Here is an 18,013-nt window from a genome sequence, read left to right on the forward strand (position 1 = left end):
CTTCTTATTCTTTTGTTTTAAGCATCTCATGAACACTTATGCTAAGTACATGTGAAAGGAGAGTAGAAGCATTGTATTCAGGTCTACGGTTCCTAGTCACCCAAAGTCTTTTTTTGTAAATGCGTAAAAAGCTTGATAATCTTTATAACATCACATTCAAAGATAAACTAATCGGTCTCTCAATTATAAATTAGGAGACAAAGACGTAAGTAATTAGAGTCAAAGCCACAGTTAGAGGCCAGTTTTCTGGGCTACTAGCCCAGAGCTTTTAGATTAAATTATGCCATGTAACACCACAGTGAACTCAGAGGGCATGATGAGTGTAGGGGAAGGAGAAGAATGTATTATGCCTCCTAATTCTGAAAAAATCTTCCTCGCAACGCTTGCTAAACAATTGCCCTCCAAGTTCTGCTTTTTCTCTAAGTTGTTTCACTGCGAAAGGAAACAAACGGATTAATTTCACATTTCTCCTCTATTATCATTCATTCTTATCCTACAATGAGAAATTACTACTCAGTAGATGGTGAATGTATATGTAAAGAACAATTGAGGAATCTGACCAATTCTGGACAGACTTTCTTATTTTCTGCTGTACCTAAAGTAATGTTGTTGTTCAATTTGTTTTTGCAGATTAGGAACGAAATAAAAATTGGTTTTCTTGATTATAAATTTACTTTCAATAATAAAACAATTTATAACTTAAAATTTAAGGCTTAAAACTTAATTTGTAGAAAAAGTATAGTAATATATTAACTTTTACATTGCAGGTTTATTTTTTGTGACTTTTAGGTTTCATAAATATTTAAGGCCCATATGGTGTATATGCAATACATGTTTCTGAATCACCACTATTGGATTTAATATCTAGGCATAGCACATGCTGACATTTCTATAGTTTCAAGTACATACTGTGCCTGACTTTTTTCACCATAGGGCAGCTGTTGAAAAGTAATGGTAAATTACCTGACATATTTTATACTATATGCCATATGAAAAAGAAATCATTTAAAACTTAAAGTTTATCTCTGAAAAGTCTCAGTTGTCCTTGCATGTGACCCACAGTGTGGTCACACACAAGGTCAAAATTTATTTTCTTAGTTAGTATAAAAAATCGTGGTTTCGATCATGACTTTTTCAACCAAATATCTCATCACATTTTGCTCATATTTGCCCCTGTTGCCCTATTTTTTGTCTTCTTTTCCCCTTCTCCTCCTTTTCCTGTACTTGGTCCTCTTCTGCCTCTTCCCCCATCTGTATAATTTTCTTTCTACTTTCCTATTGTTGTAAGTATCCACTTTTTTAAAAATATAGATTTTTACATGAGAGGGAAAGTTATATTTATCTTGCTGATAGGTAGTAGATGTAGCTAAGGCCAAATCCCTGCAAAGAAGATCTTGCTAAGGGCCAGAAACAGAAGTCTTCCTATGAGGGTCTAAGCAGGAGTTGGAAAAAGCAGTCTAAAGGCAGATAGAAGTCCCTGTTCTTAGAGGTTGAAGCTTTTGCCTATAACGTTCCTCCCAGCGTTATAGCAACACACAATACATTTGACCTTTACACAATTCTCTACAACTATCTCTACAGAAGTTACAGTTTCAAGGCTTTCCTCCACACTTTTTCTATGATATACACAACAGACAGAACTACTGAGAAAACCGTAATTTAACTCTAAGTGTCACAGATGCTGGACAATTTCTGGGTCGTTTCAATACTTGAAACTGAAGAAAATGGTGGCAGGGTGTTTGTTGCTGATTGACTGAATAGAAAACAAAACTTAGAACCTTTCTGAGAAGGAACAAGAGTACAAGCCTTCATGTTTCTGAATCACTACTGTTGGACTGAATATCTCGGCATAGCACATACTGACATTTCTATAGTTTCAAGTACATACTGTGCTTGGTGGTTAATTTTGGTGCTATCTCCTTAGGAAAGCTTGTCTGTCATGTTTCCAAATGGTTGGCACAGCCATTAACTAATGGGAACAGCAAAAATCATAAAGCCAACAAAAATGCTTGACAAAGATCCTACTCAGCTGAACCTAGTGCTATAATTGCTGTGGTGCAGCCTCCCACTTGTTTGGACTGTCTGCATGTTACATGGTTGGGGGGCTTTCATTATTTGTACAACATGAGGATATTGTAATGATGGAAATTTTCTTATGAATCATTTAACTTTCTACCAGGAGAACTGCTTCTAAGCTTTCCCAGGAATGTCCTGACTATACTACCCTTCCCATGAGGTCCCATTTATTGAGTCATCAGGTAAATGCAAATCAAAATGACCCGAGATTTCACATTACACTCATCAGAATAGCTAAGTTCAAACTCAAGTGACAATACATGCTGAAGAAGATGTGGAGAAAGGGGAACCTACTCCATTGCTGGTGGGAATGTAAATTTGTACAACTACTTTGTAAATCAATCTGGCACTTTCTCAAACAATTAGAAATAGTGCTTCCTCAAGATCCAGGTATACCATCCCTAAAGGCATATATCCAAAATATGTTGAAGCATACAACAAAGACATTTGTACAACCATGTTTGTAGCAGCTTTATTCATAATACCCAGAATCTGGAAACAACCCAGATGTTCCTCAACACAGGAATGGTTACAGAAATTGTGGTACATTTACACAATGGAATACTACCCAGCAATTCCAAACAAGGAAATCATGAAATGGTAGGAACTAGAGGAGATCACCCTGAGTGAAGTATCCCAGAAGCAGAAAGAAAAATATGTTGTATACTCACTTATAAGTGGATATTAGACATATCATATATGTATATATAACAATATACATTAACCTACAAAAATCTGTGCACCTAAAGAAGCTGAGCAAGAAAAAGGACTCTGGGTAAGATGATCAATCCTCACTCAGAAAGGCAAACAGCATGGACATCAGAAGAGGGAGAAAAGAGGAAGCAGTACAGGAGCCTACCACAGAGGGCCTCTGAAAGACTGTACCCAGCAGGCTATCAAAGGAGATGCTGAGACTCTTAGCGAAATTTTGGGCAAAATGCAGGGAATCTTATGAAAAAAAGAAGGAGGTGGAAAGACCTTGAGGGGACAGGAGCTATGCAAGGAGAGCAACAAAACCAAGAAATCTGGGCCCAGGGGTCTTTTTTGAGACTGATACTCTAACCAAGGACCATGAATGGAAATATCCTAAAACCCCTGCACAGATGTAGCCCATGTCAGCTTAGTCTCCAAGTGGGTTCTCTATTAAAGTGAACAGGAACTGTCTCTGACATAAACTCAGTGGCAGGCTCTTTGATCACCTCCCCCTGAGTGGGGAGCAGCCTTACCAAGCCACAGAGAAAGACAATGCAGCTAGTAGGCTAGGGTCAGATGGAAGAGGAGGAGGACCTCCCATACCAGTGGACTTGGGGAAGGGCCTGGAAGATAACGATGAGGAGGGAGAAAGGGTGGAATTAGGATGGGATGAGAGAAGGGACTACAGCTGGGATACAAAGTGAATAAACTGTAATTAATAAAAAATAAATTAATTAAAAAATAAAATAAAGACTTAAAAAAAGAAAAATTGATTCTTATATAACATTGCTAAATTTATAGAGCTTGTTCACTAGGCTAATATACTTATGACAATGTAGCGTTTTAGTGTTTTTGTTCAGTTCCCCACAGCTGTTTTTCTAAGTCTAAGCTGCCTTCTTTGTTATATTGACTGATTCATCTTCCTAAGGCTTTTGTTTCTTTTCTACTCTCCTCCACCTCCTTCCACAAGGTTCTCTTCTTTAAGAACAAGATAGCAATTGCAGCCTACTTATCTTAGACTCTGTCCCTTAGTCAGGAAGCCTTCCAAAAGATTCAGTGCTTCTATCATCATTAGGTCATCCAGGCTGTCAATGCAGTCCTGAACTCTGTCTTGTCTACCTGACTTCTTCTACCTAGATCAAACTTCAGTGTTTATGCCTTTGTCTCACTCTAGAATTGAGGACCAGAGCCTTCAGAAGCACAATCTTTAAGCTCCTTATCAAGAGAGGCCTCCAGAGCTCCTTACAAAATTGTACTTGGCAATTGTTCTCTGGCTTGTGCTGTGCCTGCCTGATAAAAGCATCAGAAGAATTTTGTTTTCTCTGTATCTTGTTTCCTCAATAGCTTCACTGTTGCTTTTGTATCTGCCTAGAAGGCTGCGTCTAAGATCTTTCACTTTCTAGCTTCTCATATTCTTAAGTTGCAGGATGACCTTCACTTCCTTTAAACATCAATTTTGTTATTCTTACAAGTCTTTTTTCAGACCTAAAAGCCAAAGAGTACTTGGCACTCTTCCCTGACTTTATATTCTCTCCCTGAGGCATCTTCCACAACCTTCTACATTCACAGTAGCCTCACTCTGGAATTTACAATGTAAATTGTACCTACAAGAAACATTCCCTAACTGTTTCCCCTCAAGAATCTAAAAATATTTTTAGATGACACACTGACATTTCAGGCATTCTTCCTAAGTCCTTCTCATAATAGAGTCAAGGGCTTTGGAATATAGAAAATAATTTTTAATTAGGTTAAATTCTAGTTTCATGATCTTGATTAAATTATTCATTCTAATCATAAAGGATTTGTTCGAAAAGCTCAAGAATATAGGATACATGGTAGGCATTAGAAAAAAGATAGCTATTTCCAGGAAAAAAAAATCTTTCTTAGATAAGGGTATTCAATATGTATCCACAGGAAGTACAGCTGGAAAAACATAACAAGAATTTTAAATCAGTTTTATCATCTTGGCCTCCACATTCAATACCTTTTTTAAATATGATCTGCTTTCCTACTCACTTTCACAAAGACAAGTAGAGTGCTTTCTAACAAATGAGAAAATCTGCAATGAACTACTCTCTGAGATTATCTGTATTTTCCATCCCTAAGTATTGTTCTTCCTCTGTAAATGTGGTGTTATTCTGCCGAGACCATAGATTTAGCCCCTCCATAAAGATGGCAGGGCCAAATAGAAGCCATTTTACTGATTCAAAAAGTAGGTTACATTTAAGCCAAATTCTCATTATCCTGATAACACATAGAGCTTAAAAAGATAGCGACAAACATGCCCTCATGGCACATCATTTGTTACCACAGAAAGCACGATTTGTTTTATATATGAATAGATTGAATACTGTAAAGCAATATAACCAGAAAAATGACAAACATCTTACTCAAGTTCTCTAACTTTTTTGGTTTTTTTTTTATACTTTCTTCAAGCTCCCAAAGTTGCATTATTCCTATGTATTAAGAAGGAAATGGTGATGAGATTCCCTACTGAAAAGGGGGCTTTAACAATCATTGACTTATTGGGAAACAGCATTTTTATACTGTTATCACATAATGTGTACCTGCTCCTGAACTTTATATTTCATACCTATTGGCTATTTTCTCCCAATATATATATTATATATATAATATATATATTAATGAAAATTAATATTAGTGATATATTAATGACAATATTTTACAGTTCAGATGCTATGCTAAAGTAATAGAAACAAATTCAAAAATAAGATTCTCTGTCCCTGATCTCCAACAAGAATATAAACATCACTTGACAAAAGAAGATGCAATTCAGCAAGAAATTCTCATAAGTGAGGTATGTAAAAAGGAAACCTTCCAATAGTCAATTAGCAGCCAAGGGAAGATCATTGGACAACCAAGTAAAGAGGGTGGGATAAAAATCAAGGTAGACAAAAGCAGAAGCAAATATTTTCAATTGATGTTAAAGCGTTTAAACTTTACAACCCCTGGAGGAAAGAGGGCATGTGGGAGGAATATTGTCTGGTTATGACTGTCTACATTTTTTTGTTTTTCCTGCCACAGACAAGTACTGGTTCTACAATAAGAATGACAATTAGGACCTAATTTTAGTTTTTAATTAAGAAGGGTAAAAAAAAATCAACAAAGATGTTAAGACAAAAATAAGGTTGATATTTTGTAAATTCATAGTCTTATAATCTTATTAGAAATAAGGTGTTAATTTAACTCTAAACTCACTTAAAAAAATTAAAAGCGGTAAATCGCAGTTTCATCACACACGTACAGGAAGTAAAATAAGAAAATGAAAGTATCTGGATAGAAGTGGGATAAAAGAAGGAAAGAACCCCTGCAAGAGTGGACGGCGAGGGGAACAGGTGAGGCTTCTTTGCCTGCTGCAGTAGTTCGGGATGTACTCTGAGTGTGGCAGAAACCTGAGGCTCCCTGAACAGTGTAATGTGATGTATTCAGATATTCTAATACCTCATTTTGCAAGCTCTAAGGAGGACAAGCTACAAATGAGGAAGAATCAGCACATAGATAAATCTGATGACTACTGAAGCAGATCGGGAGAGAGATGTTGGTGGTTCAAGCCATGGCATTGGCACTAAACAAGAGAAAGAAGGCCAGACAGAGATGTTTTTGAAGCTGGAATTATCTGAGCTTGCAGAAACAGAGAGAGAGAGAGAGAGAGAACAAGAAAAAGAGGGAGAGGAAACATGAACAATATCTAGAAGAGGTGTTAGGGTGTTGTTAACACAACCAGTTTGAGTGTTTGTAAACTTACTCTGTCAGCAAGAAAGCAGAAAAGATCACAGATGAGGCAATTGGAACATTTTATATGAGATATGATGAAAATCTGAATAAAAGAATTATTATTGGTTGGAGAAATGGCTCAGCAGTTAAGAGCATTGTCTGATCTTTCAGAGGTCAGAGTTCAATTCCCAGCAACATCATGGTGGCTCACAACCATCTTTACTGGAGTCTGATGCCCTCTTCTTGCATGCAGCTGTGTATGCAGATAGAGTGCTCATATAGAACAAATAAATAAATCTTTTTTTAAAAAATGAATTATTAAAGGGCAGTAAGAAGAAAGTGGTGTCTTGAAAGAATTTTTAAAAGGAAGCAAAAGTTACTTTGTGCCTATTTAAATATTCAGATAAACAGAGGTCTCAATGAATGATAAAGATTCTCAGTTAAACATCTAGTAGTTTTTCAAGGTATAATTTGTACACCTGGTGTTTTAGAGTTTTTTTTTTTTTTTTCTGGATATTAAGCCCTGTTTTTCCCAATACAAACCCATTTTCATTTATTGAATTTTTTTTCAGTTTGCATCCTAGGGAGTTTTCATACAAATCTAGCATAAAGGCCTTATCCTAAAAAGAATGGCATATAATACCAGAATGTCAAAACTTTCTAGAAGGAATTAGGTGTGTTTCCTGGAAGTTTGCTTAAAGAAGATATCATATGCAAACTGCAAATAGAATCCCTGACACATTAGAAGCACTCAATAAATTTTAACTATTTTGCCATTAAGGTTTAGTCATCAACATTGATCACAGGCTTTCACTAGATTGTTAATTAATCATCAAGAATTTCAAACAACATGTATTTATTGAATATGTGCAAATCTCTCTGTAGGCAACACTATTAGCTATGTAGATTATACAGAGTTGATTCAGGGACCACAGGCGCACTTTCACTCTTTGGAAAGATGAGATAGCATCAGTGAGAATGCCAACCTAAAAATCCAGCAATTTGGACCTCCACACTAGGGACACATGCTGTTTATCTAGGTTTTTTTTTGTTTTGTTTTGTTTTTGTGGTTGAGGAAAACAGCATTGATCATGACCTAATTCAGTATGATGGAGCTGAAACTGGAAATTGAAGCCCCTAACTCTCCTTTTATTCCTTTTCTGGGAAAACACATATATATGAGAAAAACTCACCTTGGAAAGTGACCATATGAGCAAAATTAACTTCTGTCACAAATGATACTATACTGTTACATGAATTCCTGCAAACCTGAAGCAGAAATTACTTAAAGCTATACTGACTGGTCAGAGACAGCAATACCAGTTTAAGACATCCTGCTGAGTACTGGCAGATGTTGCTATACTTCCAGATGAAGCAACCATTCTAGAAACTAGATGTTAATACAAAGTTAAATTCAAATCTAATCTGAAGGTTTGGGTACCGAAATATATAGTTACCTAAAATTCAAAAGAAAATTCAAGCATACACATGTGGAGATATACTCATAAACCTAAGACATATAAATCCAGAGGTAAAACCAGTAGAAATCATTTTCTTCCACAAATCTGTTATGACCTGATGATTTTAAAACCAGCTGTAATCTGTCCAAGAAACTAGTGTATGTTTTATATATTCTCAGTACCTGTTTAAACAATCCAAATATGGAGACCCAATTCACATGAACATAGAACCATATTTTAAACATATCTGATTTTTGTGGACTTGAAAATAGATTTTTTTTACAGAAATAAAAATTATTAGCATTTTCAGCCAATTAATGAATGAGTATTTTATGAAAGAAATTTTATTTCTACATAGAAGTGAAGAAATGAAGACAAAGCCAAACTTATATACCTGGTATTTGACTCCAAAACAAGGAAGGTCTGATTTTTTTTTCATTTATTTATGCAATTAATCACTTTATAGCCTGATTGCCTCCTATTCACTCCTCTTTTTTCCATTCCAGCTTTATGCCCCCTTCCTCTATTTGAGACATTAGTATAATAGTACTCTACTGTAGAGATTCAAAAATTATTACTCTTGTTATTATTTTTTCTTTTCTTCTATTTGAACCTTTAACCCTTCACTTGAAGTACAGCTGCAAAAAGTATCTTCAGCCTCAACCAATAATATCCAAGGTTGGTGTTAGTCATAAAACAAACACTTAATGTGATTCCTGAAATCTGTCTTAAAATTTAATATTGTATCTTCCATATTTCTATCTTAGTTATGAAATTGTTATCACCCAAACTGTAGTATTAACTTGTTGATCTGTGGTTTATAATCCCATATTATCTTTGAGGTTTGTAGTTCAATAAAAGTAATTTTTAGATTATCTTTCTCAAAGTCTTTATTTTTGCAGTAACAATCATCTGTGACAGAAGTTTACAAAATTTAATATAAAAGTCTTCAAAAAATTAATTATTCAATTAATAACTGTAAAAAATATTTTTAATGTTAAAAGCTAAACAGTAAACACAAGTTTGAGTTCAAATGTTTTATTCTAGTATTTATAATTCGATTTTTTATTTGACATTACTTACTATTATATAGGTCATCTACCAATATCAGTAAATGTTCATTTCTTTGGTAAAACATTATTTTTTTTTAAGACAAGGAGACTGAAAAAAAAGATGTGTTTATTTTTACTTTCTTTGAGAATTAACTGCTGGGCATCAAATGTATACTAAATCAATATGGTGAACCAAAAGCTTGATAGTGTTAACTCTGCTGGCTAAATAATGTATAATGTCAATGAAGAACTAGCTAAAGTCCCCAAAATTTCAAATTCATGATTTACTTGGATATATTGTGAAATGAGACATAAAATTGGGTAGCAAAAGCAAGAGTTCTTACTATAAATACTAAAGAACTAAAAAAGGAAGAAAAGAAATCATTACATTCCAAAATTAAATTTCTAAAAGCAAAATTGCTAGTGCCCTTTCTCAATACCTTTGTTTCACAGTTTAATGCAACAGAACATTCTGACTCATGTGAGTACTATAAAAAGGTTTGGCCTCAAGCCCACAGCTTCACATAGCCATGCAAAGAAAAAGCAACTCAAGCTCATGTCCCGGAGAAAGCCTCACAAACAAGCCGAAGCTGGGGCCAGAAAATCAAAAGCAGCTTGTAGAAGGAATGTCTGAAAATGCTGGGTGCCTGCTCAAAGAAAAAGGTGCTAGATAACGACTAGCCCAGAGAAGAATATGGAGTAAGAAAGTTCTGGAAACATGCACGGTAATTAGATAGTCATATCTTTAATGAGTGATTATGAGAAAAATAAATCTTATGGGATATATCTGGTTGATGAGAAGGCATACGAATTCTGGAGACAAACTTATTTTAATTATTACCTGAATTCCAAAACTTGTTGGCTCTAAAATATACCTCGACCAGTATATGTAAGAAGCCCTGACTCCAACCTCGGGTTTCACATTCTTTTCTCTAAAAATGAAGGAAAACTACTACCTTGACATGTCCTCATGAGAACACGTAAAATAACATTTCTGTGGAAGAACTGGGAAAAGCATTGACACAGGACACACAGTAGAACACCAGCTCTTTTCTCTCTTCTTTCCAGAGCCTCACATTAAGGTGAGAGGACACACCGGATAATTTTCATTACCATAAAGCAGTTATGTTATCTCCCAGGCAGTTTGTATTTTTAAGTATATGTAGTCCCTAGATCCACCGGTATAGCTACATATCCACAAATAAACTATAAGGAAACTACATGAGGATTTGTCATAGGTTGTCTGACGTATTTTCATGTTTCTGAAGTCACTGAAAGTTGTTTTTAGAAGCATATCTACATTCCAACTTTCAAGTTGTTCTCTAATTTAAACTATTTTTGCTATCACCAACTCCTACCATTCTTTACACACACACACACACACACACACACACACACACACACACACACAGAATCAGGACATGACAAAACTGAAATTATCCAGGCAGGAAGAGAAGCCTTATACTTTATCTTTCCAGATTCAGAACTTCTAAATCCAGAATAAAGCTTTGAGATTATGCCTAGAACATCTGAGAGATACTGTCACCTCAGTAAACTTTGGGCTGTCCAAGCTCGATCTTAAAATAAAATCACACTTGCAATTTGAGCTTTTCAATGTCCCCAACCTGACCAATAGATGTTACAAAGTGAGACTTACACTCAGTAAGGACATTCATCTAAGATGTTTTGTTGAAGAGTAGAACACTCAGAAGATAAAAAGGAGAACAAAAATCAAGTCATGACACTTCATTAAAGGCCTAACCCAACTATTTTTAAAGCATTGCTAACAATGCAAGATAACGATAATAAAGTACAAGATAATGATAACAAAGTATACATCTCCCAATGAGATCGATTCACTGTGAAATCAAGACAAGGAGGGGAGAGGAGCAAGAGAAAGGTGGTAACAAGAGAAAAGAAATACTCAGAACAGAAAGGGAAGCTAGATCTCGGGGTACTTTCTCCTTAAAGTTGCAGAATCATCAGAGCTGACGCTAGTAAACATAGGAAGGTCTACACTAAACCATGAGATTATTTTTCCAACCACTTTGGAGAAACTGTGAATCTACACCTGGGGTGACAGCTGCCACAGCAACGTCGAAAAGCTGTCAGGTCAAGGTTTCCAATCTTTCTCCTATCCAAGTACCAACCAAAGTTTAAGACTACTTAGCTTCCCAGATGAAAGGTGATCTAGTTGGTTCAACATGCTGCTATCATTGACTTAGAACATTTTTAATTAAACCATTATATCCAGTTTCAAGTTCTTCAAAGTGTCCCTGGAATTACTCATTCCAGATATCTAGTGATGTATGTGTACAAACAAAGCCTTTTATCACTAGGTCTCAAAGTATCAATGTACCACAATGGGATGTAGAGCTGCTGAGATAGAGTGGAGCCCCACCGGTTTTATAAAAACTGTCTTTCAAGAAAAGATGAAACGTCCAAGAAAACCTCAGTATATTATCTGTCATTTTCTAAAACTAAGGACACAATTAAGGCAATGAATTGTAACTGTGCATTTTCGGAGATAAGATTATTTTCCTTTTACCATAGCTTTGACCTTTGTCCTCTCTAATGCTTTTTCTTCTAAAATATGCTTAAATACATGCCCCTGTATTCAGGTTTTAATTTTAAATACGGTCTTCAAGCAACTACAATGTACATGTAACTACTGGGAAATAAAACATTGGGCACATCCATAAAACATAACCTTATACTGTTGCAGACTTGCATGAACTTCAAAGTGGAAGCCATGATTTGAGACTAGAGTTCTCTTTCCTCTTGTTACCTTTGTCAACTGGTACGGAACAAATAATTTTTACCAGAACGTAATTTTTAAGGCATTTCTTTGTACTTAGTAAAAAGTAGAAAATGGTAGAGAAAGAAAAACTTAAAAATAGGATTCTTTACTGGCATGAAAAGATTAGTTAGACAGTATTAACAGTGCCACCAAAGCCTTATTTGATTCATAGATGTTACTTCCAAATACCTTTGTTCTATTAAATATCTCCCCCTAAAAGTCAAATACATTAGGCATTATATGAGTTTAAGAACATTAATCTACATTTAAGCCACAAGAGCATTAATCTACATTTAAACTACAAAAACAAAGTAAAGATCATCAGCACTGAAACACAGTCAAGCCAAGGAGAGAGAGAGAAGTAGGAGGAAAAAGTGGAAAAATAAAAGAGAAGAAAAAGTCAAAGAAATGAATACATGAAGGGGAAGAATTACATTGTTTACTTTTTATTCTGCAGGAGCTTCTAAAACTTGAGTTTGCCTTTCTTAAAAAGCTGCTATAAAGAGAACACTAAATTCTGAGGTTTGCAGATATGATAAATGCCAGTAAACAATTAGAATTTTAAAACAGCTTAAACGTATACAAGTATATCTTTAGATCATTTGGTGAAATTCTCTAGAATAGTCCACTTTGTCTTAGATTATTTAATAAGCACATAGTTTTCTGGGTAAGAAATTGATGTCAAAGCTAAAATGGCTTTCATAACGTGTAAGGCAAAATGCAATTAGTTAAGGAAGCTACTACAATAAGAAGGAGGACAATAAGGAGAAAAAGGCTTCAGTCAGAAGTTTGATTTTCCTTTATTATAAAAAGAATTAGGTGTCATATTCTAGAATTACACAGAAGTACATCACATATGTTTATGTGCACAACATATAAACCTAATGAAAATTTCTCTTAAAAACACTCCTCTAACTCCAACACTCAGGGAGGCAGAGGCAGGGGTATTTCTGTGGGTTCAAGTCCAGACTGGCCTACCAAGAAAGTCTAGGACAGCCAAAGCTACAAAGAAAAAGCCTGTCTCAAAAATAAATAAATAATAAACAAAACAAAACAAAAAAACAAACAAACAAACAAAAAATTATTAATATACTCATAAGTTTTTAGAATGAAGAATCAAATAGTGGGCTTATACTCTCCAAAATGTAACTTTAACCTCTAGTGTTCTGGAAGCTTATGAATAAATGAATATTAAGTCAGTATCGCCATAGAAGCCTTAGGTGTATACAGCTAACAAGTATTTTTTAGTAAATGGTGCAAATCATAGCAGCAAGTTTCTGCTAGCTCCTTTTTACCTCCTCTCTCTCTTGAAAAACAATATTGACTTATTTTTAGATAAAAGCGTAAGTAATAAGAACAAAGGCAAAGATTTGTTGGGATTTGCATTTTACTTAATGATAACCCCTTGGTACTGGTTTGTCACATCATGTTGATATAAATTTAAACTGAATGTGACAAGGTCTGTTTACGATGGAAAAACAGAATGGGAATATGTGCAGCTGCCCCGAAGGAAAATCAAAGGCAAACTGAACTATGATTTCAAATACATTCACCAGACTGAACCTGAGTTTTAAAAGAAATATCCCTCATTGCCATCTAGCCATTCTTTACCGGTATAAAAGTGTTCAAACTCTATCATGATAGTTCTTTCCTTTTGTAGTTGAGATTTATTTAAATATTATTTTCAAAAGAAGATAATAATCCATGTGGCTTTTAAAAATCCAAATATATAGTTCTTAGTAAGTTGATGTCTTAGATACCTGCAAAGTAATTTTTAGTGTGCTCCTCATCTGTCACATCACTTTTAGAATTCAGCAGATATATTTTATATTAAAAACTCAACCATGTGTATGTGTTATCCCAGAATTAATGTACCTGGATGTAATAATAATGATATCATAAAGTTGTACCAAATTTAATAAATATTGCTTTATGGTGAATATCACCAAATAACATGTTTCTGTTTTAAACATTTGCTGAATGTATTTATGTATTATTTATTTCTCTTTTGACAAAGGTAGAAGTGAATCTAATTTCCATACAAATTCACTGGCATATTTAAGAGACTGTCATTGTAATGGCATTTACTTAATTTCTCTATTTTTTTAAGGAGATGGAGGAGAAAAGAGAAAGGAAAGAATGAAATAGTATTTAAAAATCTGTAAGTGTGTGTTAAAATATGCTATGGGATGAGATACATACACATTCAATGTATTATGTAGTTAGATTAAAGCTTTTTATTTGTTATTCAATGGAACTCAAAAGATAATACATGGATGATCAGCTGCATTTAGTGTGTATCTGCAGTCTACAAACAGAAATATATACACAATAGAACATAAACTTTTTTGACAGTTAAGAAGTCAAACCTATTATCAAAAGTTTGAAATATGACAAAAAAATTGTCATGTCCTATATAGTAATGTTTATAATAAATATATTCTATATTCAAAATACTTTTCTGAATCAGTATAGCTTTCTCTAGTGTGTAGTGTATGTTTGTGTGTATGTATGTGTGTGTGACATATTCCTGTGGTGTGACACACTACTGTTTCTCTGAATAATCCTATATGTTCATTTAAAAACAACCTCTGCAGGAATTGTTCATTGTTCCTGTCTATGCCTAAATTTTAGGAATCATTCACCACTCTTGGCCAAAATTATTTTCAAAATATATACTTATAGGAGGAAAGACCACTAAACTTTCTCCTGCCTACATGTGAGAGCTTGTCAGCATTCAACTACAAAGCCTTTATTTAATTCAGCCTTTAAATAATTCAGATAACAGTTGATTATTATGTTGAAAGAATTGTTGAGCTCTGCAAAATCTGAATAACACAATATTTCCTACCTAAGAGAGTCAATCTTGAATAGTAGGAATCTAAGTAAAACACACTTTTTTGAGACCAAACCATGTAAACTATTTTTACATTTCTATGTATAAAATCTGGCAAATACCAATTTATTTTACTACCAAATAATTCTGCATGCTTGCTTTCATTACCAAGACATCTAGTTCTACAGCTTAATTTGGTCAATTTACAATCCCTCATCCATATATTTTGTGGATTTAATACCTCTTTTGAATCATAACAACTGTGATGGTTAGTTATGTTATTCAATATTCCAAAATGCACATAAATGAAAATTTAAATTTAAAAGAGTACTTTCACATTCACTTCTATTTCTTTAGTAAATAATTGTGTTATGTCTGTTAACAACCAAGATTCAGTATCTACTGCCTCTGTTCATTTGTAAACATCGGCCATCACAAAAGAGCTTTGCTCATTTGTAGTGATTACAAATTACAACCTGAATAATGAGAAATAGAAAAGGAAGAGAAAAAAAAGGAAAGGAAAGAAAAAAAGAAAGAAAGAAAACAGTAGCTTCCAATTCCCAATCAAAAAGAGGCAAAATTTTGCCATCAAAAGTGTCTAGGTGAGTTCTGGGTCGATTAAATTAACCCATAAAGCTGATGTATGCAGCACTTTGCCTTGATGTATATAACTGTCCGTGTATGTCTGAGTGTGTTTTAATAATTACCACCAAACAGAATAAGTGAAAGACACACAACCGGTGTACAAGCATCAAATAAAAAATGTCTGAGGAAAGACAATTCCTGGTGGTAAGGAACATTTAGAACCATTTCTATCCCTAAAACTATTCATCATTTTCAGTTCAAGCAGAGGCATAATCGTTCTTTTTACTCTTAACAAGCAAGTTCAGTCTCCTATCTCGATTATGAAACATCATGAAGAACAAAAATCTACAGACTATATTCAGTATCAGCAATAAGCACATTTGAGGATTACTCATACCATTTGGAAGCCAGTGCTCACATGATGACTGGCCTGACACCTCATCCATCAGCAGGGTGCCCACAGCAGAGTGGACAGTCTTCCTTGCACCATCTCGAGTGGAGGCCCAGCTGAGAAACAGCCTTTTCTTCCAATAGCAATTAGATCTTTAAGATCAGGCCTTAGCAATTTGACCTAAAGCCATCCTTCCTTGCAACAAAGTCTTGAAAGTCTTCAGAAGAGACGGGAACAAGTCAAATGAGAAATGCAAGTCTCTCTAGTCTGATTTTAAAACTTTGTTGTGTCAAAGAAACTTTAGCCATCGGAGGTAGGACTCTACGGTTGCTCCGGCTTTAGAAAGATCTGTCCCAGGGTTCTCAATCTTCTTTTCACCTCTCCCACCGCCCCCACCCCAACCCCCTTGTTTCAAAAGGGGCCTCTGGTCAGCGCTGATTAATAAGTGTTTTTTTGTTGTGAAGTGTTGAATAATAAAGGATGGCCGGTGACCCAGTAAAGATTGAACTTTGCTCTGGTTTATTGTGGCAAGCTGAGAAAGCGGCTTTAGGCCCAGGACCGCAAGCACTGACCCGCACAGGTCCCGCAGATCGCCTATTCATTCTCACAGCCCTGCAGTCGCCCAGGCTCCCATTGTTCGACAAGTAACAATGGAGATTTCGCAAGGAACGCAAAGCTCTTTTCAAACCCTCTCTGATGTTTTCCATTTAGGGAAACACTGACCTTCACTTTTTCTCTCTGCATTTTCCCTCACCGCAGTTAAAGTGGATGGTTTTCGGGGGAAAAACTTGTGTGAGTTTGGCGCTTGTTTGCGGAACACCAGCGTCTAACGGGAACTAGACCAGTGAGAGGGAAAAAGAGCCCCAGCGATTTCCCCTTTTTCTTCCTTTTTCTTTCGTTTCTCGTTTCTCTTTTTTCTTCCCCCTTTATCCTCCTCCTCCTTCTCCTCTTCTTCCTCCTCCTTCTCCTTATTCTTAATGTTTTAGAGAACGGAAGCTGCCTCTGGGGAGAAGGGGGAGGGGACGGGAGAGAAAAGCGACTGCTTGGCTGGGTAGCCTGGGGTGGGCTCAGCGGCCGAGGCCAGGCACCCGTTCCTTCCGCGGACTGTGAGGTGGCGGGTCCCACTCGGCAGCGGAAGGCACCGCCGAGTGACCGCCAGCCAGTTTTCTTTGGCCTGCCGTTCCAGCTCGGTTCCGAGCGCTGTGGCCAGCTCCTCTGCTCTCCTGGTCCCACAGGCCCCCCAACCCCTGGCAGGGGGCCCTCCGGGGCAGCCAAGGGCTCGGGACCTTGGGGGGATTAGGGGACGTAGGGGACTGAGAACCGACGCCCGGAGGCCAGGGCGGCCCCGCCTGGGACCTCCTTCTGCTGAGCTGTCTCCCAGCTGGCTCGGGCAAGCCGTTGACTTTCTCTGGTGGGACAGGGGACCGGCTGGGTCCAGGTGAGGTATCGCGGAGATTGGACAAGGCCTGATCCGGCCTCGGCCTCTCCAGATTCCTGGCGTCGGCGACCCCCGCCTGGGCAGTAGGCGAATACCTCGCCCCGGGACTAGCCAAGGAGACTAGGGCTCTGCGAGTACGTGGCCGCTTCCCGCATGGTGTCTTCGGCTTCCCCCAAACTCTCCCCGCCTTTCAGCACGTGCAAACGAGGCAGGGCAGCTGCTCGGGCAGGATAGGAAGGCCGCGGGAGCTTCGGAAGCTAGCAGTGGCCTGTGGCCCACAATGGGAACCGTTGTCTGGGAGCTTTGCGCGCCCTAGGTAGGCCTAGAGAGTAGGACCGGGGCCAGCCTCCCAGGAGGGGCGTCCGATGGATGGGGTAGCTCGAGTCTCCCTTCACCCCTGCCCTGGTCCATACATTCGATTCCTCTGTGTCGGCTCCTTCTCCTGGCATCCTCGCGCTTTCACATATTTCTTAGCGCTACTAAAGCCTGGGCGCTGCGCCGCCCCTGTGGCCTAGTGTGCGCACTGATTCTACAGTCTCGGTCGCTAACAGGAGCTCAGTGTACCCCAAGGGTGTCTCGACCCCGCGGGAAGCGGGGAGAGGAAGAGATCGAGATCGAAAAGGAGAAGGAAAAGGAAGGAGCGGAGGAGGAAGAAAAGGAGGAGGAGGGTGAGGAGGAGGAGGAGGGGGGAGGAAGGTTAGAAAGTGGAAGAGGGGGAAGGAAGGCTGAGAACCCAGAGCAGCCCAGTAGGAGGAGGGCTTATTTTCCAGTCCCTTCAGTTCAATTGATATGCTAATCTCTTTTCTGATGCAATACAAAGAACACCTTTGCACTTTTAAAAGACTTTTGTGCCCTGGCTACAGAAGTTTATTATTCACTAATTAGCAACAACTTCTGGCAATGAGTTGGGTTACGTTTTCATAAGCTAGCTTTGGTTATGAGGTGTG

General features: G+C 37.1%; 1 long non-coding RNA gene across 1 annotated transcript in view; it reads right to left on the reverse strand.

Annotated features, from left to right (window-relative positions):
- Positions 1-18,013, reverse strand: part of LOC132654728 (uncharacterized) — a 101,192-nt gene extending 83,179 nt beyond the window's left edge. Inside the window, exon 1 of the long non-coding RNA XR_009592425.1 lies at positions 15,635-18,013. This is a non-coding gene — a long non-coding RNA (uncharacterized LOC132654728). The remainder of the gene's footprint in view (positions 1-15,634) is intronic.

The sequence above is a fragment of the Meriones unguiculatus genome, chromosome 6 (genome assembly GCF_030254825.1).
Source record: "Meriones unguiculatus strain TT.TT164.6M chromosome 6, Bangor_MerUng_6.1, whole genome shotgun sequence".
NCBI classification, from domain to species: domain Eukaryota; kingdom Metazoa; phylum Chordata; class Mammalia; order Rodentia; family Muridae; genus Meriones; species Meriones unguiculatus.